This window comes from Zeugodacus cucurbitae, chromosome X (assembly GCF_028554725.1).
Source record: "Zeugodacus cucurbitae isolate PBARC_wt_2022May chromosome X, idZeuCucr1.2, whole genome shotgun sequence".
In the NCBI taxonomy this organism is placed as follows: Eukaryota; Metazoa; Arthropoda; class Insecta; order Diptera; family Tephritidae; genus Zeugodacus; species Zeugodacus cucurbitae.
In genome coordinates this window covers 1,163,395-1,187,500 of record NC_071672.1, presented here as the reverse complement: position 1 = coordinate 1,187,500, position 24,106 = coordinate 1,163,395, and the positions used below count along the sequence as shown (strand labels likewise).

General features: G+C 39.1%; 3 pseudogenes; all 3 read left to right on the top strand.

Annotated features, from left to right (window-relative positions):
• Positions 1-5,603: 5,603 nt before the first annotated feature.
• On the top strand, positions 5,604-7,601 carry LOC128923340 (small subunit ribosomal RNA; annotated as a pseudogene).
• Positions 7,602-8,096: 495 nt separating this feature from the next.
• On the top strand, positions 8,097-8,275 carry LOC128923193 (5.8S ribosomal RNA; annotated as a pseudogene).
• Positions 8,276-15,914: 7,639 nt separating this feature from the next.
• Positions 15,915-23,755, top strand: LOC128923376 (large subunit ribosomal RNA; annotated as a pseudogene).
• The last annotated feature ends 351 nt before the right edge of the window (positions 23,756-24,106 follow it).

Here is a 24,106-nt window from a genome sequence, read left to right as displayed (position 1 = left end):
AACTGTGCGTCATCGTGTGAACTGCAGGACACATGAACATCGACATTTTGAACGCATATTGCAGTCCATGCACATGGTATATTACTGGATTGTATTTTTCAATCCATAATATTAATAGCATAAAAAGAAATATAGAAAATATATTCTTGAACACCTCATATTTGAACGAAATTTTATAATAAACTAGCGTTACCCGGCGGACTTCTCTACGCAAAAAATTTATTGCTTAAAAGATTTGATTTCTTATCACAATAATGAAAAATAAAAGCAATATTCAATTTAATACAATTGTATACACAACATTTTTTGTTTTATTTTGTGGTGCATAAATAAACAAATTTTTCGTGGCTCCAACTCTCGAACATGCAACGTACAGTTGACCGTGAGAAAAGCAAGCTTCCTCTAAATTAACTCCACACACCTGGAGCGTTTGCCCTTGGGCTTTGTTGACGGTCATAGCAAAAGATAGCCGAACAGGAAATAGAAGAGGTTTAAATTCGAATGGCATGTCCGTTGGTATTAATGGGATGCGCGGTATTAGTACAATTTTGCTTTGTCAGTGAGAATTGTTGCTTGAATTAAATTTGGCATCAATTTCTTCACTGAAAGTCTCGTCCCATTAGAAAGTTTCGGTGCATTAAAATTTCGAAGAAGTATAATCGATGAACCAACTTTCAAATTCACATATGCGGTGGCATGCCTGGTGGTTCCAAAGAATTTAAAAATTCAACCGGATAAATGACTACGTCTTCATCATTCATAGCAGTATCAATGGATTTATACGTTTCCGAATTACCTGGTAATTTTTCCTGGATGTGGAAATTGATTTCATTGACATTGACATTTTTTGGTGCTAAAATTGCACGTTCTCGTAACCAATCATGGTTATTATAATTTTGAGCAATATTTGGAAAAACGCGATCAATGAGTTCTTCTTTTGATGATACAATTATTGAAAATTATTCGGTAACGTGATAAAGCAATTTTGATCACTTGCCATTTTTCCATCGCCAATCTTCAGCAATTGCTTTGAAAACTCACGTGCTGAAGAATCATTTTGAAAACGCACACGCATATTGGTCGTCAACGAAAGCATTTGTACGTGTGCCCACAAAAATGAACATTTCAAACATGCATTAATTTCATCAGCTGGTGTTGATCTCGGAATAACAGGCAACGTTTGACGAAAATCACCAGATAACAATATTAATGCACCGCCAAACAGCTGTAAACTCCGTCTCAAATCTTGTAATGTTGGATTTAAGGCTTCCAAAGATTTTTTATGGGCCATTGGACATTCGTCCCATAAAATAATGGATGTTTGTTTCCAGAACTCCTTGAAATATTGCATGTTATATTTCATTATACATTTCCAATGTCAGCAGCAATGCAGGATCATTGGAACGATGTCGAAGTCGAATCAAAATGTCTTCAGCCATAAACTCTTTGTATTTATTCCACAATTCCAGTGGATTTGATGGAAAACATGTTGATGTTATGATCGCAAATAACATACGAATTTGAATTGGTGGAGAAACAATTGATGCATCACGAAGCGTAGCATCCCAATGCGTATCATCTTCCAGCAAATGCAAGTGTTGACATGCTTCACGGTATGTTGCGCACAATTGACCATTAACAGTTCGTAAATGTTGGAATGATTGAGGTCCAAGTATGTTCACCAACAAAAGTCGCAAGTAAAAACATTCAACATTAGCTGGACTAACTGTACAAATGCGTCCCAAAGCATCTGTTCGAAAAATACCTGGATAACCATCAACAGGTGTGCCTTGTTTGCGACGTTGAAATTTTTTTGTTGATGCATTCCATGTGAAATAGTGAGGCACTTCCGAATATAGCAAAGTCCTGGAAAATTCATCAGTTTCACATAACTGGAAATAAGCTGTCAGTGTAGTTACTGGTGGCTCTACTACTCTTTGTTCGGCTTTTGCAGCAGTGTAGTAAACACGTTGGCCGTTTTCAAGATGAACTGCCAAATGTACAACAACCGGATGTCTGTCATGAATTGGAAACGATAAATTACGCCATACAGCCTCATTCTTACTAATATAGCGCCCCATTTGGTACTGCAAAATTTCGTTATGATTATTCTCAGGAGCCACTCCAAAAACAGCCATATCGCTGCCCTTATTCACATACTTGCAAATATATTTGATTGATTTTACAGAATTGCAATATTCTACGTTGATGTGAGCGTTGAAAATTTTTGACAGCATCGGTGAGTACGGAACTATCCACCGGTTATCGATTTCAACATCTTGATTTTTAATTTTAATTACAGTTAATTTACCGTTGTCTTCAGTTGATCGTCGACGATACTGTGGATATCCATCATCTCCTGTAATTGTTTCAGCAATCAATTGCTTTGGAAAACGTTTCGAACATTTACCATCAATCATGCAAAGTGAATTTCGATTAATATCACCACAGGGACCGTGAATCATATTTTTCGTGACAACTTCGAATAATCCTGAGTCGATGGTTTGATCTGGAATTTCGGCCGATATGATGGTATCAATCATATCAGGGGTTATTTTGTTTACGCACCAAATCAAAATATGTGCGTGAGGTAAGCCTCTGTTTTGCCATTCTATGGTATACATAAAGCACCGCACTTCTCCAAATACACGGAGTTTGACAATCAGATCCATTAATTTTTTCAATTTTTGATGGAATACACGGGCAGTTATGTCATGCCGATCTTTTGGCACCTGACCATCAAGTAAACAATCAGACACATCGACCCACTTCGGGTTGCACGTAAATGTTATGAATAGATCCGGTCGTCCATAATTTCGTACATATATCATCGCATCTTGCGTATATTCATGCATATGAGGTGGGCTACCAACATATGATGATGGTAAAATTGTTAAACGGTCGATATCATTCACATTTACATCATTGATTATTGCGTCACGCAAATGTATGTATTCCTCTGATCTTAATCGGGCTTGATTGTAACGGATGAAATTTAATTGCTCACTTTAAATTTTGACGTACATATCGACGCTATATTGATGCGAAAGTTGATTGCATCGCAAAATAAAATTTGTTTCTTGAGGGCGCATCATCAATCGGTACGAATAAAAATTCATCGCACTGACTTTTTTTTGTTGATTCTTGACCTGTATTGCAAAAATTAATTAGCGAATGAAAATGAGATATAAATCATATTTAGCACATTCGCGTAAATTGCGGGAATTCCCGTCATTCATGTTTCCTTCAATAAAACAATTGCGGGAATTCCCGCGCTATTTGAATAGGGCTTTTCTTGCTTACCGGGCATGGACCTTTGAATGCATTTTTGCATGAAAGGAACCTTTCCGGAAGTCCGGAGTGTATATGTGGGGCACACTCTGAGGACTGGATGCATATCATAGCGGAATGCCCGATGTACTCGGACATTAGGGATCTTGGGGGTATGGGGATTAGCTGGACTGATGGGCAGCTAGATGTTAGTGGTGTGCTCTCGGATAGTCGGAATGCCGAACATTTAGGGTCGTATAATAGGTTTGCACGTGTTTTGTTCAGTCGGCGTAGGCAATTAGTTGAAAATCGGGTGGAGGAGGTATAATTTTTATACCATCAACTTAAATGGTCACCAGTCCGGAGCAGTATGGTAGCTCAACTGGTAGTAGTTTCAACTACGAGGTCTGACCGGAGACTTAATTCTAGTACCACGGGGAGTAGGAGCCCTTGGAGTTCGCTCCAACCTACTCATGCGGACTGGCCCCTCGGGGAGTATCGTGGTGGTTGTGGTTTAATACCCGAATGCGGGGAGAGTGATATTTGTCACTCAATGTGGAGTTGCATTGCAACCGGGTGCCGGACCCAAAGTACGGCAGAGGTTTTAGATAGGCCTCGAACCTCACCAAGGTGGTTAGTGTGTCCATTCCACACGCCAATTGGTACTGAATAATGCATTGCATTTTTCGGGGCGCTGATCATCGCATTGATTTGATCCGCTGTGCTTTTGAGCACCGTGAGGTAAGGCCGTCGTCGGCAGGTACTCACGTTAATATTGGCTTTAGATGTCCCTCTAATTAAAGAGCCGAAACCACATGGTGATATATTTGCATATAAGTACTAATTTATTTTCATATAAATACTAATTTTATGAATTCATACAAGTAAATAATTTTCATATTAATACTTATTGTACGAATTCATACAAGTAAATAATTTTCATATAAATACTAAATAATTTTCATATAGGTACTAAGTTTATGAATTCATACAAGTAAAAAATTTTCATATAGATACTAAGTTTATGAATTCATACAAGTAAATAATTTTCATATAAGTACCAATTAATTTTCATATGAATACTAAATAATTTTCATATAAATACTAAATAATTTTCATATAGATACTAAGTTTATGAATTCATACAAGTAAATAATTTTCATATTCATACAAGTAATTAATTTTCATATAAATACTAATTAATTTTTATATAAATACTAATTAATTTTCATATAAATACTACATAATTTTCGTATAGATACTAAGTTTATGAATTCATACAAGTAATTAATTTTCATATAAGTACTAAGTGTATGAATTCATACAACTAAATAATTTTCATATAAGTACAAAAAATTAAAAAAAAAAATAAATGTTAAGCTATTTTTGATGTTGTAATATTTCTTATAAGCATAATGCTCGTAGAAAATGATATAAATTACTTGCGTATATATGAATTTAAAACTTTTATATGGTTAAAAAGATTTTTTCCATTCGATTTGGGGTTGGTGAGGTGTACGTGGCAGAAAACATATATGTTGTATGAAACTTTGATATTAGTACTTGTATGAAATTGCATACTTAGTACTTATATGAAAATTTTTTTCATATAAATATAAAAGTATTTAAGTGTAATATATAAATGAGAGCAAAAAAATGTATTCCTGGTTTGCTACAGTTGGTTTAAATAGAAATAATTTTGTTAATAATGAAATGTTATTAATTGAGATTATTCTTCTATACCTAAGATAATGTAGTCGTTTTTTTTTTTAAATTTAACTTTTTTTGGGGTTTGTTCTTCTATTCACATAATATATTTGTGGGTAAAGAATAAAATTCAATAAAGTTAAATATTTATATTATTACGCTCGAATACTTTCATATCATATATGAAATAAAATGAAAAATAATTGAATTTGAAATTATTAATTTCAAATCAAAAGAAAAACGTATATACGCTTAAAAAAAGATATATACACTATATGCATTGAAATAAAGTAAAATGTATAAAAAATGATATTATTTGAAAGTTTAACAAATACAAGAAGAAACATCGTCCTTACATTAATAATTATATTATATATGTATAGAGAACGAAAATTCTTTCTCACGATAAGATACAATCTCAAAGTCCGAATAAGACCGCAATAAATAATACAATAATATGAAATTAAATGAAATGAAGTGAATTTTTTAATCAATCGTAGTAAAAGAAATTTCATAATTATTTATTGTCGCGATTTCGTTCTTCTTTGCATTTTGTATATGTCGTGTACTTAATTTTCAAATATTGAAAATATCATTATAAAAATTTATATAGTATAAAAAATATTATTCTGGTTGATCCTGCACGTAGTTATATGCTTGTCTCAAAGATTAAGCCATGCATGTCTAAGTACAAACAAATTAAAAGTGAAACCGCAAAAGGCTTATTATATCAGTTATGGTTCCATAGATCGTTAACAGTTACTTGGATAACTGTGGTAATTCTAGAGCTAATACATGCAAAATAAACACGGACCTTTTGGAACGTGTGCTTTTATTAGGCTAAAACCAAGCGATCGTAAGATCGTTATATTGGTTGAACTCTAGATAACTTGCAGATCGTATGGTCTCGTACCGACGACAGATCTTTCAAATGTCTGCCCTATCAACTTTTGATGGTAGTATCTAGGACTACCATGGTTGCAACGGGTAACGGGGTATCAGGGTTCGATTCCGGAAAGGGAGCCTGAGAAACGGCTACCACATCTAAGGAAGGCAGCAGGCGCGTAAATTACCCACTCCCAGTTCGGGGAGGTAGTGACGAAAAATAACAATACAGGACTCATATCCGAGGCACTGTAAATGGAATGAGTACACTTTAAATCCTTTAACAAGGACCTATTGGAGGGCAAGTCTGGTGCCAGCAGCCGCGGTAATTCCAGCTCCAATAGCGTATATTAAAGTTGTTGCGGTTAAAACGTTCGTAGTTGAATATGTGCTTCATACGGGTAGTACAGCTATAATTGTGGTATGTACATTACCTTATGTATGCAAGCGTATTACCGGTGGAGTTCTTATATGTAATTAATACAATGTATTTTTTATATATCTCTCCTATTTAAACCTGCTCCAGTGCTCTTCATCGAGTGTTGTTGTGGGCCGGTACAATTACTTTGAACAAATTAGAGTGCTTAAAGCAGGCTCCAAATGCCTGAATATTTTGTGCACGGAATAATGAAATAAGACCTCTGTTCTACTTTCATTGGTTTTTAGATCAAGAGGTAATGATTAATAGAAGCAGTTTGGGGGCATTAGTATTACGACGCGAGAGGTGAAATTCTTGGACCGTCGTAAGACTAACTTAAGCGAAAGCATTTGCCAAAGATGTTTTCATTAATCATTCATTAATTAACGAAAGTTAGAGGTTCGAAGGCGATCAGATACCGCCCTAGTTCTAACCATAAACGATGCCAGCTAGCAATTGGGTGTAGCTACTACTATGGCTCTCTCAGTCGCTTCCCGGGAAACCAAAGCTTTTGGGCTCCGGGGGAAGTATGGTTGCAAAGCTGAAACTTAAAGGAATTGACGGAAGGGCACCACCAGGAGTGGAGCCTGCGGCTTAATTTGACTCAACACGGGAAAACTTACCAGGTCCGAACATAAGCGTGTAAGACAGATTGATAGCTCTTTCTCAAATCTATGGGTGGTGGTGCATGGCCGTTCTTAGTTCGTGGAGTGATTTGTCTGATTAATTCCGATAACGAACGAGACTCAAATATATTAAATAGATGCTTTCAGGATTATGGTGTTGAAGCTTATATAGCCTTCGTTCATGAGTTCATCTTGAATGTGCAAGTGTTTGAATGTGTTTATATAAGTGGAGCCGTACCTGTTGGTTTGTTCCATTATAAGGACACTAGCTTCTTAAATGGACAAATTGCGTCTAGCAGTAACGAGATTGAGCAATAACAGGTCTGTGATGCCCTTAGATGTCCTGGGCTGCACGCGCGCTACAATGAAAGTATCAACGTGTATTTTCTAGACCGAGAGGTCCGGGTAAACCGCTGAACCACTGTCATGCTTGGGATTGTGAACTGAAACTGTTCACATGAACTTGGAATTCCCAGTAAGTGTGAGTCATTAACTCGCATTGATTACGTCCCTGCCCTTTGTACACACCGCCCGTCGCTACTACCGATTGAATTATTTAGTGAGGTCTCCGGACGTGATCACTGTGACGCCTTGTGTTTCACGGTTGTTTCGCAAAAGTTGACCGAACTTGATTATTTAGAGGAAGTAAAAGTCGTAACAAGGTTTCCGTAGGTGAACCTGCGGAAGGATCATTATTGTGTTCCTATCCGTAAAAATTATAAAAAAACAAACAAACAAAAAAAGAATAAAAAAGAAAAATTATTTTTTTTTTCTATTCATTCATTTATTCAAATGTTTTTCTTTTTTTTCTTTTTTTTTACTCCTTGTATTGTAGTATAATGAAAATTATATCGGATACATTGTATTTGAACGCAACAAACCTTTAAACATATATAGTTGTACTTATTATTTATGAAAATAATATAAATGATAAGTTAATTTGTTCTCATTAACGTGTGTAATTCCTTAAAAATTTATAGAAATTAACTAAAATGTAATAAAAAAGGAATTACTGTTTTTGTTGGACTAAGACATGCGCAACTTGTAAATGTTTGGGTTGAAAATTACAATTTATTGAAAGATGTTTTAAAATAATTTATATAACATACGAAAACGAAATGTAATATAATTGTTATTCTTTCAATAAATTAAAAACTCTTGACGTTAAATTAAAATAAACAAAAAATTATCACTCTAAGCGGTGGATCACTCGGCTCATGGGTCAATGAAGAACGCAGCTAACTGTGCGTCATCGTGTGAACTGCAGGACACATGAACATCGACATTTTGAACGCATATTGCAGTCCATGCTGTTATGTACTTTATTTAATTTTAAAGTGCTGCTTGGACTACATATGGTTGAGGGTTGTAAGACTATGTTAAATTAGTTGCTTATTCTTTTAGGCAATTAATAGAATTTAAGCACATGGTATATTACTGGATTGTATTTTTCAATCCATAATATTAATAGCATAAAAAGAAATATAGAAAATATATTCTTGAACACCTCATATTTGAACGAAATTTTATAATAAACTAGCGTTACCCGGCGGACTTCTCTACGCAAAAAATTTATTGCTTAAAAGATTTGATTTCTTAACACAATAATGAAAAATAAAAGCAATATTCAATTTAATACAATTGTATACACAACATTTTTTGTTTTATTTTGTGGTGCATAAATAAACAAATTTTTCGTGGCTCCAACTCTCGAACATGCAACGTACAGTTGACCGTGAGAAAAGCAAGCTTCCTCTAAATTAACTCCACACACCTGGAGCGTTTGCCTTTGGGCTTTGTTGACGGTCATAGCAAAAGATAGCCGAACAGGAAATTGAAGACGTTTAAATTCGAATGGCATGTCCGTTGGTATTAATGGGATGCGCGGTATTAGTACAATTTTGCTTTGCCAGTGAGAATTGTTGCTTGAATTAAATTTGGCATCAATTTCTTCACTGAAAGTCTCGTCCCATTACAAAGTTTCGGTGCATTAAGATTTCGAAGAAGTATAATCGATGAACCAACTTTCAAATTCAAATTATGCGGTGGCATGCCTGGTGGTTCCAAAGAATTTAAAAATTCAACCGGATAAATGACTACGTCTTCATCATTCATAGCAGTATCAATGGATTTATACGTTTCCGAATTACCTGGTAATTTTTCCTGGATGTGGAAATTGATTTCATTGACATTGACATTTTTTGGTGCTAAAATTGCACGTTCTCGTAACCAATCATGGTTATTATAATTTTGAGCAATATTTGGAAAAACGCGATCAATGAGTTCTTCTTTTGATGATACAATTATTGAAAATTATTCGGTAACGTGATAAAGCAATTTTGATCACTTGCCATTTTTCCATCGCCAATCTTCAGCAATTGCTTTGAAAACTCACGTGCTGAAGAATCATTTTGAAAACGCACACGCATTGGTCGTCAACGAAAGCATTTGTACGTGTGCCCACAAAAATGAACATTTCAAACATGCATTAATTTCATCAGCTGGTGTTGATCTCGGAATAACAGGCAACGTTTGACGAAAATCACCAGATAACAATATTAATGCACCGCCAAACAGCTGTAAACTCCGTCTCAAATCTTGTAATGTTGGATTTAAGGCTTCCAAAGATTTTTTTATGGGCCATTGGACATTCGTCCCATAAAATAATGGATGTTTGTTTCCAGAACTCCTTGAAATATTGCATGTTGGTGTTTCAATTGCTTGCATGTTCAATGGCAATTTCAAGGCGGAATGTGCTGTGCGGCCGCCATCAAGTAATGTAGCTGCAATTCCGGAAGAAGCAAGTGCCAATGCGATTTTTTGTTCCGACCGAATCGTTGCCAGTATTAATGAAATCAAAAATGTTTTTCCAGTGCCGCCAGGTGCATCCAAAAAATATAATCCACCAGTGTTGTCATTGACAGTTTGCATCACTGTGTCATATACATATTTTTGTTGATCATTTAATTGTGGAGTATACGTTTGTACGAACGCACGCAATTCATTACGATCGAATTGCAGTTCGCGTTGCAATTCTCGTTCAAATAAATCATGCATTGGACGATTTGGTGGAGTCAATTTTAATTGCCCTAATGCCTTATTTGCAATCGTAAAGCACAAATCTTCCATCATTATCAAGGCTTCATTATACATTTCCAATGTCAGCAGCAATGCAGGATCATTGGAACGATGTCGAAGTCGAATCAAAATGTCTTCAGCCATGAACTCTTTGTATTTATTCCACAATTCCAGTGGATTTGATAGAAAACATGTTGATATTATGATCGCAAATAACATACGAATTTGAATTGGTGGAGAAACAATTGATGCATCACGAAGCGTAGCATCCCAATGCGTATCATCTTCCAGCAAATGCAAGTGTTGACATGCTTCACGGTATGTTGCGCACAATTGACCATTAACAGTTCGTAAATGTTGGAATGATTGAGGTCCAAGTATGTTCATCAACAAAAGTCGCAAGTAAAAACATTCAACATTAGCTGGACTAACTGTATAAATGCGTCCCAAAGCATCTGTTCGAAAAATACCTGGATAACCATCAACAGGTGTGCCTTGTTTGCGACGTTGAAATTTTTTTGTTGATGCATTCCATGTGAAATAGTGAGGCACTTCCGAATATAGCAAAGTCCTGGAAAATTCATCAGTTTCACATAACTGGAAATAAGCTGTCAGTGTAGTTACTGGTGGCTCTACTACTCTTTGTTCGGCATTTGCAGCAGTGTAGTAAACACGTTGGCCGTTTTCAAGATGAACTGCCAAATGTACAACAACCGGATGTCTGTCATGAATTGGAAACGATAAAATACGCCATACAGCCTCATTCTTACTAATATAGCGCCCCATTTGGTACTGCAAAATTTCGTTATGATTATTCTCAGGAGCCACTCCAAAAACAGCCATATCGCTGCCCTTATTCACATACTTGCAAATATATTTGATTGATTTTACAGAATTGCAATATTCTACGTTGATGTGAGCGTTGAACATTTTTGACAGCATCGGTGAGTACGGAACTATCCACCGGTTATCGATTTCAACATCTTGATTTTTAATTTTAATTACAGTTAATTTTCCGTTGTCTTCAGTTGATCGTCGACGATACTGTGATATCCATCATCTCCTGTAATTGTTTCAGCAATCAATTGCTTTGGAAAACGTTTCGAACATTTACCATCAATCATACAAAGTGAATTTCGATTAATATCACCACAGGGACCGTGAATCATATTTTTCGTGACAACTTCGAATAATCCTGAGTCGATGGTTTGATCTGGAATTTCGGCCGATATGATGGTATCAATCATATCAGGGGTTATTTTGTTTACGCACCAAATCAAAATATGTGCGTGAGGTAAGCCTCTTTTTTGCCACTCTATGGTATACATAAAGCACCGCACTTCTCCAAATACACGGAGTTTGACAATCAGATCCATTAATTTTTTCAATTTTTGATGGAATACACGGGCAGTTATGTCATGCCGATCTTTTGGCACCTGACCATCAAGTAAACAATCAGACACATCGACCCACTTCGGGTTGCACGTAAATGTTATGTATAGATCCGGTCGTAAATAATTTCGTACATATGTCATCGCATCTTGCGTATATTCATGCATATGAGGTGGGCTACCAACATATGATGATGGTAAAATTGTTAAACGGTCGATATCATTCACATTTACATCATTGATTATTGCGTCACGCAAATGTATGTATTCCTCTGATCTTAATCGGGCTTGATTGTAACGGATGAAATTTAATTGTATGTGATTGGCGTTGCAACCGTTTAGCCGGTTATAGCCGAATCGACGATAGTGCGCCACCTGTCTCTCTCCTTCGCAGTTCGGCGCCAGTTGGAGATCCCAAGTGTAACCAGGTCGCTCTCCACCTGGTCCCTCCAACGGAGTGGAGGCCTTCCCCTTCCTCGGCTTCCTCCGGCGGGTACTGCATCGAACACTTTCAGGGCTGGAGTGTTTTCGTCCATTCGGACAACATGACCTAGCCAGCGTAGCCGCTGTCTTTTTATTCGCTGAACTATGTCAATGTCGTCGTATAACTCGTACAGCTCATCGTTCCATCGTCTGCGGTATTCGCCGTTGCCAATGTTCTGAGGACCATAAATCTTGCGCAAAATTTTCCTCTCGAAAACTCCTAGTGTCGTCTCATCTGATGTTGACATCGTCCAAGCTTCTGCACCGTAAAGCAGGACGGGAATGATAAGCGACTTGTAGAGCTTGATTTTGGTTCGTCGAGAGAGGACTTTACTGTTCAATTGCCTACTCAGTCCAAAGTAGCACCTGTTGGCAAGAGTTATTCTGCGCTGGATTTCGAGGCTGACATTGTTCGTGTTGTTGATGCTGGTTCCCAGGTATACGAAATTATCTACGACCTCGAAGTTATGACTGTCAACAGTGACGTGGGAGCCAAGACGCGAATGCGCCGACTGTTTGTTTGATGACAGGAGATATTTCGTCTTGTCCTCATTCACCTCCAGACCCATTCGCTTCGCCTCCTTATCCATGCGGGAAAAAGCAGAACAAAAAGAAAAGCTTCCGATGATATCAATATCATCGGCGTACGCCAGGAGCTGTACACTCTTGTAGAAGATTGTACCTTCTCGGTTTAGGTCTGCAGCTCTTATAATTTTTTCCAGCATCAGGTTAAAGAAGTCGCACGATAGTGAGTCACCTTGTCTGAAACCTCGTTTGGTATCGAACGGCTCGGAGAGGTCCTTCCCAATCATGACGGAGCTTTTTGTGTTGCTCAACGTCAATTTACACAGCCGTATTAGTTTTGCGGGGATACCAAATTCAGACATCGCGGCGTAAAGGCAACTCCTTTTCGTGCTGTCGAAAGCAGCTTTAAAATCGACAAAAAGGTGGTGTGTGTCGATCCTCTTTTCTCGGGTCTTTTCCAAGATTTGGCGCATGGTGAATATCTGGTCAGTTGTCGATTTTCCAGGTCTAAAGCCACACTGATAAGGTCCAATCAGTTTGTTGACGGTGGGCTTTAGTCTTTCACTTAATACGCTCGATAGAACCTTGTATGCGATATTTAGGAGGCTGATCCCACGGTAATTGGCGCAGATTGTGGGATCTCCCTTTTTATGGATTGGGCAGAGCACACTGAGATTCCAATCGTCAGGCATGCTTTCTTCCGACCATATTCTGCAAAGAAGCTGATGCATGCACCTTATCAGTTCTTCGCCGCCGTATTTGAATAGTTCTGCCGGTAATCTATCGGCCCCCGCTGCTTTGTTGTTCTTCAAGCGGGTAATTGCTATTCGAATTTCTTCATGGTCGGGTAATGGAACATCTGTTCCATCGTCATCGATTGGGGGATCGGGTTCGCCATCTCCTGGTGTTGTACTCTCACTGCCATTCAGCAGGTCGGAGAAGTGTTCCCTCCATAATCCCAGTATGACCTGGACATCGGTTACCAGATTACCACCTTGGTCTCTACATGAGGATGCTCCGGTCTTGAAACCTTCGTTAAGTCGCTTCATTTTTTCGTAAAATTTTCGAGCATTCCCTCTGTCTGCCAGCTTCTCAAGCTCTTCGTACTCACGCATTTCGGCCTCTTTCTTTTTTTGTCTGCAAATGCGTCTCGCTTCCCTCTTCAGCTCTCGGTATCTATCCCATCCCGCACGAAATGAAATTTAATTGCTCACTTTAATTTTTGGCGTACATATCGACGCTATATTGATGCGAAAGTTGATTGCATCGCAAAATAAAATTTGTTTCTTGAGGGCGAATCATCAATCGGTACGAATAAAAATTCATCGCACTGACTTTTTTTGTTGATTCCTGACCTGTATTGCAAAAATTAATTAGCGAATGAAAATGAGATATAAATCATATTTAGCACATTCGCGTAAATTGCGGGAATTCCCGTCAGTCAAGTTTCCTTCAATAAAACAATTGCGGGAATTCCCGCGCTATTTGAATAGGGCTTTTCTACCGTCAAAAATGGTTCACTTCTTATCACTGCACATTTTTAGTGTTGGTAAAGTCGTGAACTACCATCCCTGACAGGCCAACCGCAATTCAAACAAATTTAATTTGGGGAATCCCCATTCAAAGTTAACGTGCCAGTAATTTGTGGTTTGTTGAGGGGAAGTTTCAATAAAACAAAATGCGGGAAATCCCGACAAAAGTGCATAGGAAATTCATGTGGTAATGGCGGGAATTCCCTAATTTGTTCAGACTATTTAAAAAAATTAACCTGTAGAAAAAAAGCGGGAATTCCCGCTCTTCAATTTTGTATGGCAAAATTAAGTGATTATCTGGCAGCCACCCGCTAAATTCAAATGAACGCGAACGTGTTAAACAAAATAAAATGTATATGTACCAGTTGTTGGATTTATCATTGGTATGTTGATGTGATAGCCATCGTCCCCTCTCCAAAACAAAATGGGGTATTGCAATGCATCATAACAGCTCTATGGTATATTTGACCTTGAATCTGTAACGGTCGAGAAATATATGTAGATGATAACGGATCATAATTTCTAAAAACATCGAACACAGGGACGGCACATAAATTAAAAATGATATTGCTAATTCCACATGAAGAAATCACCTTAAACGTCGGCATAAATCCATCTTTTATAATATTTGTAGCTCCAAAAGATGTCATTTGAAGGCATGAATTGTATTTTTGAATATTTAAGAGGAAATGCTTTGATGTTGGCGAATTACCAAAAACCAATGAATGCAAAAGTTCTGGCGGAAGTTCTAGCACCGGTAATTTGACTTTCCCACCAGCACAACACAGGCGTTTCGTTTATGAATTTAAATGCTTTGAAATTTATACATTCTATATTCATCTGGCCAATGTAGGCATACATGCTGTAATCAATGGTGGCATCGTAATTGAAAGCCGCGTGTTCCATTTGACGTATATCATAAACGGACGTACGCCCACGACGGTTTCTTGGTGCTTCACTATTATCCAAGTAAGTTCTCCGTCTGTGTCGTTGTGTTTCCATTTAATTTCGTCGAACACGATCTTCTTCACTTTATGATCTTCGATTTAACGCTGTAGCATTTGATTGACGTGATCGTCTGCCAATCGTCTTGAACGTGGCATTCTTTCAGTACAGTGTATAACTAATTGAATGTAAAAGCAATACATTGAAAATTATTTCTAGAAAAAATTATACATTTAATTCAAACTTCAATGTGTGTGCGTGGAAATATGAATTCACATACACTCACACTGGACATAACCTCAATTGTGCAAATAAAAAAAACACTCACCGGAAAATGAGATCAAATTAAAATTGTGAAAATTAAGTAACGCTGGCAATTGAACTATATATATAAAAATGAAGCAATTAAAATACAATTAAAAAAGAAACACATGGTTAACACTCACCAAAAGTATGTTTGTTCAAAATGAGAGCAAGATATAAAAGAACTCAAAGCACATAAGAAAACTGTCAACTGAATTCCAATGACAGCAAATTAATATTCTGTTCGCAATGAGAGCACGATGGAAAATTGATAAATCGTATTGAAAATACTTGATTTTGGTACAGTGTATTTACTCACAAAAAATGTCAAACTCAGGAACGGCTGCACCGATTCCAAACAAACTTCACACAAACCACCTCCTTATATGTAGGAACGAACTCTAAAATTTTTGCGGCGGTTCTTGAGTTATAAGATTACCAAGGAAATGTAACTTCTTTGTATATATATAGATAACAATCTTAGTATTCCCAAAAAGAATAAAATTTCAATATTATTTCAAATAATATATACATTTAGAGGAACGTCTAGCATAAAATATTATTTTATTCTAGGATTGCCTTAAATGTAAAAAAGCAAGAAAATAATATTGTTGTTATAATGAAGTAGTACCCGGGATGAAAAGATTGAATATTTATTATTAAGAAAATTATTGGTGTTAAGAAATAATTATGTATGTTTCTTTAAAATAGCAAAAAGATAAAATATAAAATAAATATAAATATTTTTATACAACATCAACTCATATGGGACTACCCCCTGAATTTAAGCATATTAATGAGGGGAGGAAAAGAAACTAACAAGGATTTTCTTAGTAGCGGCGAGCGAAAAGAAAATAGTTCAGCACTAAGTCACTTTGTCTATATGGCAAATGTGAGATGCAGTGTATGGAATATCTTAATATCTAGTATGAGAAATTAACGATTCAAGTCCTTCTTAAATGAGGCCATTTACCCATAGAGGGTGCCAGGCCCGTATAACGTTAATGATTATTAGAAAGATATTTCCAAAGAGTCGTATTGCTTGATAGTGCAGCACTAAGTGGGTGGTAAACTCCATCTAAAACTAAATATAACCATGAGACCGATAGTAAACAAGTACCGTGAGGGAAAGTTGAAAAGAACTCTGAATAGAGAGTTAAATAGTACGTGAAACTGCTTAGAGGTTAAGCCCGATGAGCCTGAATATCCATTATGAAAAATTCATCATTATAACTGTGATATTTATAATATTATAGTAATAGTGTGCATTTTTTTCATATAAGGACATTGTAATCTATTAACATTATAAAATATTTATCAAAAGATCATTGGTGTTAAGTTTATTCAAATTAATTTGCTTTTAGCTTATTAACATAGAATAAATACTGATGATTTGATAAAGTGTTGATAGATTTTACATATATAATGCTTAAATTCTTCTGAATTTTACAATAATATTATTATCATTGATTTTAATATTAATTGTATGCATTTATATGATTAACAATGCGAAAGATTCAGGATACCTTCGGGACCCGTCTTGCAACACGGACCAAGGAGTCTAACATATGTGCAAGTCATTGGGTTATATTAAACCTAATGATGAAATTAACTTAACTTTTATATAATGGGATTAATTTTTAGTGAAATATTTTACTATTAATTCAATCCCGGGGCGTTCCATATAGTTATGTATAATGATAATTTATTATTATTTATACATCTAACTGGAGCGTACCTTGAGCATATATGCTGTGACCCGAAAGATGGTGAACTATACTTGATCAGGTTGAAGTCAGGGGAAACCCTGATGGAAGACCGAAACAGTTCTGACGTGCAAATCGATTGTCAGAATTGAGTATAGGGGCGAAAGACCAATCGAACCATCTAGTAGCTGGTTCCCTCCGAAGTTTCCCTCAGGATAGCTGGTGCATTTAAATATTATGTAAAATAATCTTATCTGGTAAAGCGAATGATTAGAGGCCTTAGGGTCGAAACGACCTTAACCTATTCTCAAACTTTAAATGGGTAAGAACCTCACCTTTCTTGATATGAAGGTTGAGGTTATGATATAATGTGCCCAGTGGGCCACTTTTGGTAAGCAGAACTGGCGCTGTGGGATGAACCAAACGTAATGTTACGGTGCCCAAATTAACAACTCATGCAGATACCATGAAAGGCGTTGGTTGCTTAAAACAGCAGGACGGTGGACATGGAAGTCGTAATCCGCTAAGGAGTGTGTAACAACTCACCTGCCGAAGCAACTAGCCCTTAAAATGGATGGCGCTTAAGTTGTATACCTATACATTACCGCTAAAGTACATGATTTATAATACAATTTCGGTTGGATTATAAATTTTGAAACTTTAGTGAGTAGGAGGGTGCAATGGTGTGCTTAGAAGTGTGTGGCGTAAGCCTGCATGGAGCCGCCATTGGTACAGATCTTGGTGGTAGTAGCAAATAATCGAATGAGGCCTTGGAGGACTGAAGTGGAGAAGGGTTTCGTGTGAACAGTGGTTGATCACGAGTTAGTCGGTCCTAAGTTCAAGGCGAAAGCCGAAAATTTTAAAAGTTTTAATGAATTGTTGAGAATATATTATGTTTTCTTCATAGTAATTAAACACTTGAATAATTTTGAACGAAAGGGAATACAGTTCCAATTCCGTAACCTGTTGAGTATCCGTTTGTTATTAAAAATGGGCCTTGTGCTCATCCTGGCAACAGGAACGACCATAAAGAAGCCGTCGAGAGGTATCGGAAGAGTTTTCTTTTCTGTTTTATAGTCGTACTACCATGGAAGTCTTTCGAAGAGAGATATGGTAGATGGACTAGAAGAGCATGACATTTACTGTTGTGTCGATATTTTCTCCTCGGACCTTGAAAATTTATGGTGGGGTTACGCAAACTTCTCAACAGGCCGTACCAACATCCGCAGCTGGTCTCCAAGGTGAAGAGTCTCTAGTCGATAGAATAATGTAGGTAAGGGAAGTCGGCAAATTAGATCCGTAACTTCGGGATAAGGATTGGCTCTGAAGATTGAGATAGTCGGGCTTGATTGGGAAGCAATACCATGGTTTATGTACTCGTTCTGGGTAAATAGAGAATTTCGGTTCTTGTTCCCCGGATAGTAGTTACGTAGCCAATTGTGGAACTTTCTTGCTAAAATTTTATAATAATTATATCGCAAGATATATATTCTTATTTAATTATAACGATTATCAATTAACAATCAATTCAGAACTGGCACGGTCTTGGGGAATCCGACTGTCTAATTAAAACAAAGCATTGTGATGGCCCTAACGGGTGTTGACACAATGTGATTTCTGCCCAGTGCTCCGAATGTCAAAGTGAAGAAATTCAAGTAAGCGCGGGTAAACGGCAGGAGTAACTATGACTCTCTTAAGGTAGACAAATGCCTCGTCATCTAATTAGTGACGCGCATGAATGGATTAACGAGATTCCTACTGTCCCTATCTACTCCTTTTGGAGGCGGGAAGGTGCTACATAAAGTGGTTCTCCTTCAGGGTTCGACCGGATAGCCCAGTTGCTGGCTGCTTCCGGTGTATGGGTTTTGACCATAGAGTGGCTGAGTGTAGGGCCAAATCAGATGTTTGTAGGCGGTGCGGCCAAGAAGGACATAGAGCTGCCGTTTGTGGCAATGTCCCCCATTGTCGCAACTGTGCATTTAAGGGTAGGCCAGCTGGGCATCTTATGATGTCAGCTGTCTGCCCGATTTACTGTGGCGTTGTTGAGCGTGCCCTCTCCAGACACTGATGGGGGGGATTTTTCAGCTTAATTGTCAGGGGTCGTATGCCGTTATGTGTGAGTTGGGGGGTTGTATGATTGAGGGGGGGTGTGGCATTGCCTTACTTCGGGAGCCTTACGCCACCAATGGTGTGGTTCGGGGTCTTCCTGTAGGTTTTAGGGTCTTTACGGACCTTATGGTTAATGCTGCAATAGTTGTGAATGATTCCGGCTATGATTGTGTAGTCTTGGATTCGTCACAACAGGGGGTGTGTGTGTCTATAGAGGGGGAGTTCGGTAGAATGATTGTCGCTAGTTTGTATTACAAATTTAGCGAGCCCCTAGAGCCCTACCTGGGCTATAAGGATAAATTACTACTTCTGGCGAGTGGTAGCCCATTAGTCCTACGGTTGGATGCGAATGCCTCGTCCTCGATGTGGTTTAGTAAGGTATCCAGACATTCGTCTGGATATCAAAGCCACGTTCGAGGCGCGGTAATGAATGAATGGGTGTTGGCTAAGGGCCTTCACATTCTGAATGAGCAGAGTGATATGTATACGTTTGAAGGGCCTAGGGGTGTGAGTGATATTGACGTGACGCTTATGAATGAGGCAGCAAGTAGAGTGTTTGATTTTATGTGGGAGGTTAGAGGAGGGTGGGGTCTGAGTGATCATAATTTGATCCAAATTGTGGTTGCTCCTCGTTCCCCTCCTTTGGTGTGTGTGAGTCCATTGCGGCGATGGCGTACCTCTGGTATTGACTGGAACCGATATGGACAGAGTGTAAGGGAAGCGGTGTTAGAAATACCGCTTAGAGTGTTTGATGATCTGGAGGTGGATGAGCAAATTGCTCGGCTGTGTGAGTTGGTGTGGGGTGTGAATGACAGATTGCTCAGGAAGTGTGGAAGTTTTAGGGTTAGAAAAATTAAGTGGTGGACGCATGAGTTAACCTTGAAGAGGAGGACTGTCCGGCGGTTGAGACGAAATTTTCAACGTGCTCGGCGGTTCAATTCTTATAGGCTATCCCAGATTAGGTATGATTTTAGTTGTGCGATGAATGAATACAAAGATATGATTGTGAAAATTAAAGAAGAAGAGTGGAGGAGTTTTGTGAATGACAATAGGGATGACCCCTGGGGTCAGGTCTATAATATCTGCAGGGGTCGTAAGAGGGAGGATATCACCTCTCTTCGTGTTGGTGACACTGTGTTATTAACGTGGAGAGAGTGTGCTGGGGTTCTGTTAGGAGCGTTCTTTCCCAGGGCTGAGGTTCAGGCACCCCATGCACTTGAGGTACCTGTTCCTCCATTAGATGATGGGGAGCTGGGATATGCCTTTGGCCTGGTCAGGTCTAAACGGTCTCCAGGTTTTGATGGTCTGAACGGAGAGATGTGCAAATGCTTGTGGAAGTTCATTCCGGAATACTTGGAGGTCATTTATGATAAGTGCATTTGTGAGGGATATTTTCCACGTGAGTGGAAAAGTGCCAGGGTTGTACCTCTCCTGAAGTCTCCTGATAAGATCAGGAGTGAACCTCGTTCTTATCGGGGCATCAGTCTCCTTCCAGTGCTTGGAAAAGTGCTGGAAAGAGTTATGGTGGAACGGCTTCAGGAGCTAACGCGGGACTTGAGGTCGAATAGGCAGTATGGGTTCAGGAAAGGACGCAGTGTAGAAGATGCCTGGATGTATGTTCAGAATGCTGTGAGGGAGAATACCAACAAATATGTCCTTAGCATATTTGTTGACTTCAAGGGGGCGTTTGATTACCTAATCTGGGATCGAGTGATTCAACGGCTAGAGGAACTTAACTGTTCGGAAATTAGTCTCTGGCGGAGCTTCTTTTCGGACAGGAAAGCCTCTATCGTTGGTATGAATGGGAGTGTGGAGATTGGAGTGGTTCGTGGCTGCCCGCAGGGATCCATCTGTGGTCCATATATTTGGAACCTCATGATGGACTCATTGCTTGGACAGCTCGAACCACTCTGCAGGTGTTGTGCGTATGCGGATGACCTACTTCTTTTGGTCGAAGGCTGTTCGAGGTCTGAGATTAAAAGGGTAGGAGGGCAATTGTTGGAGATTGCTCATAATTGGGGTGTGGGTGTGGGGGTTGACATATCGATGGATAAAACGGTGACAATGCTCTTAAAGGATAGACTGTCACCGGGGCGTCCACCGGTTGTCCGTGTGAATGGGGTCAGCATCAGGTATGTGACGCAAGTCAAATATCTGGGGTTGACCATGAGTGAAAGAATGTGTTTTACTCCACACTTAGTGAATGTGAAGCGGCGGCTGCAGGCGATTTTTGGTAGTGTCAGGCGCGTTTTACGGAGTGATTGGGGTCTCGGGCGTCGTGCTGTTCGCCCCATATATCGAGGTTTGTTTGTGGCCTGTGCCACTTATGGATCTCCTATATGGTGGAAGGTGGCTACGATGGTTTCGGGTCGTCGAAAACTTCTTTCTATACAGCGTTGCATGATGCTTGCCTGTTTGCCTGTATGTCGCACCGTTTCAACGGATGCGTTGCAGGTTTTATTGGGTGTGCCCCCTCTTGACCTGATTGTTTTACAGCGTGCTGTTTCTTTCAGGTTGAGGAGGGGTTTGAGTGTGTTATTGCTGCGGAATGAATGGATTTCTGACGATGATGTGGAGAGGTTGGGATATCTAGGAAGCAAGAGGCTTCTAGATGACAGGGTTAGGAGTAGGTATCAAGACCGTTGGGATAATAGTCCTTACGGTCGTGTGACTTATGAGTACATTCGGGATGTTGGGTTTGTTGGGGAAAACCCAGATTTCAGATTCTGTCTGAGTCTGGGTTTCCTATTTACGGGGCATGGGCCTTTGAATGCTTTTTCGCATCAGAGGCACCTCTCTGATGGAATGGAATGTATGTGTGGGGCGCGTGTTGAGGATTGGGTGCATGTTATTGCTGAATGCCCGATGTACTCGGACATTAGGGACCTTGGGGGTATGGGGATTAGTTGGACTGATGGACGGTTAGATGTTAGTGGTGTGATCTCCACTAGTTGGGATGCCGAACGATTAGAATTATTTGGTGTGTTTGCGCGTGAGGTGTTTAAGCGGCGAAGACAATTAGCTGGAAACTAAGTATAGTTTCTTTGTGTGAATGGTGTGTGTATTGTGTGTGTATTGGATGAGAGAATGGGGTCCAACCCCTGGTCACCAGTACAGAGCAGTATGGAAGCTCAACTGGTAGTAGTTTTTTGGCTACGAGGTCTGACCGGAGACTTAATTCTGGTACCACGGGGAGTAGGAGCCTTTGGAGTTCGCTCCAACCTACTCGTGCGGACTGGCCCCTCGGGGAGTATCGTGGTGGTTGTGGCTTAATACCCGAATGCGGGGAGAGTGATATTTGTCACTCAATGTGGAGTTGCATTGCAACCGGGTGCCGGACCCAAAGTACGGCAGAGGTTTTAGATAGGCCTCGAACCCCACCAAGGTGGTTAGTGTGTCCATTCCACACGCCAATAGGTACTGAATAATGCATTGCATTTTTCGGGGCGCTGATCATCGCATTGATTTGATCCGCTGTGCTTTTGAGCACCGTGAGGTTAGGCCGTCATCGGCAGGAACTCACGTTAATATTGGCTTTAGATGTCCCTATCTACTGTCTAGCGAAACCACAGCCAAGGGAACGGGCTTGGAATAATTAACGGGGAAAGAGACCCTGTTGAGCTTGACTCTAGTCTGGCAGTGTAAGGAGACATAAGAGGTGTAGCATAAGTGGGAGATATATAATTTCGGTTATGTATCAACAATGAAATACCACTACTCTTATTGTTTCCTTACTTACTTGATTAAGTGGAACGTGTATCATTGCTTAGCCATTATATGGGTATATTTATATATCTTATGGTATTGGGGTTTGATGCAAGCTTCTTGATCAAAGTACCACGAGTTTGTTATATAATTGTAAACATATTTTAATGAAATGATAGCATTTCGGTGTTATTGTTATAATTAAAATTTGGTATAACTCCAACACTCAGGTATGATCCAATTCAAGGACATTGCCAGGTGGGGAGTTTGACTGGGGCGGTACATCTCTCAAATAATAACGGAGGTGTCCCAAGGCCAGCTCAGTGCGGACAGAAACCACACATAGAGCAAAAGGGCAAATGCTGACTTGATCTCGGTGTTCAGTACACAGCAAAAGACAGAGACAGCAAAAGCTCGGCCTATCGATCCTTTTGGTTTAAAGAGTTTTTAACAAGAGGTGTCAGAAAAGTTACCACAGGGATAACTGGCTTGTGGCGGCCAAACGTTCACAGCGACGTCGCTTTTTGATCCTTCGATGTCGGCTCTTCCTATCATTGTGAAGCAAAATTCACCAAGCGTTGGATTGTTCATCCATTCAAGGGAACGTGAGCTGGGTTTAGACCGTCGTGAGACAGGTTAGTTTTACCCTACTAATGACAATTGTTATTGCGACAGCATTCCTGCGTAGTACGAGAGGAACCGCAGGTACGGACCAATGGTACAATACTTGTTCGAGCGAACAGTGGTCCAAGGTCGTATCCGTGCTGGACTGCAATGATAAATATGGGGCAATTGCATTGTATGGCTTCTCTAAACCATTTAAAGTTTATAAATTTTATTTATAAACGACAATGGATATATGTGATGCCAATGTTATTTGTAACATAGCAAATGCGGGAGGATTAAATATCACCTGTATGACGCGCTAGTTACTTATTAAAACATTATTTAATACAATGTCAATGCCTAGAATCAATTGTAAACGACTTTGGTAACTGGCAAGGTGTTGTAAGTGGTAGAGCAGCTGCCATACTGCGATCCACTGAAGCTTATCCTTTGCTTGATGATTCGATCAAACTGTTTATAAATTATTTATATGTATATGGGGTGATGGGGTCATATGTAGAAGTTCACGCAAGTGAGGAAAGTTTCTGATTGCCATTCACTTGGGAGTGGCCAGGAACGATTCTTTTGCATATGACTCAAGCAGCTCACGACTTCCGGTTTTAGACCAAGTATCCCCTGGGTAGCTAACAGACATCCGTTTGGAGGTGAGCTAAAGTGAGAAGGCGAAGCCCGCTTGTGCGGTTGTGCGTAGGGCTTGGGACCCACCACATAAAAAAATCTCCCCAATGAAAACAAACACCGAGCCTCGGATGAGAAACCCCCCTTTTGATGACGACCCCTGCAAACGTACTAAGGA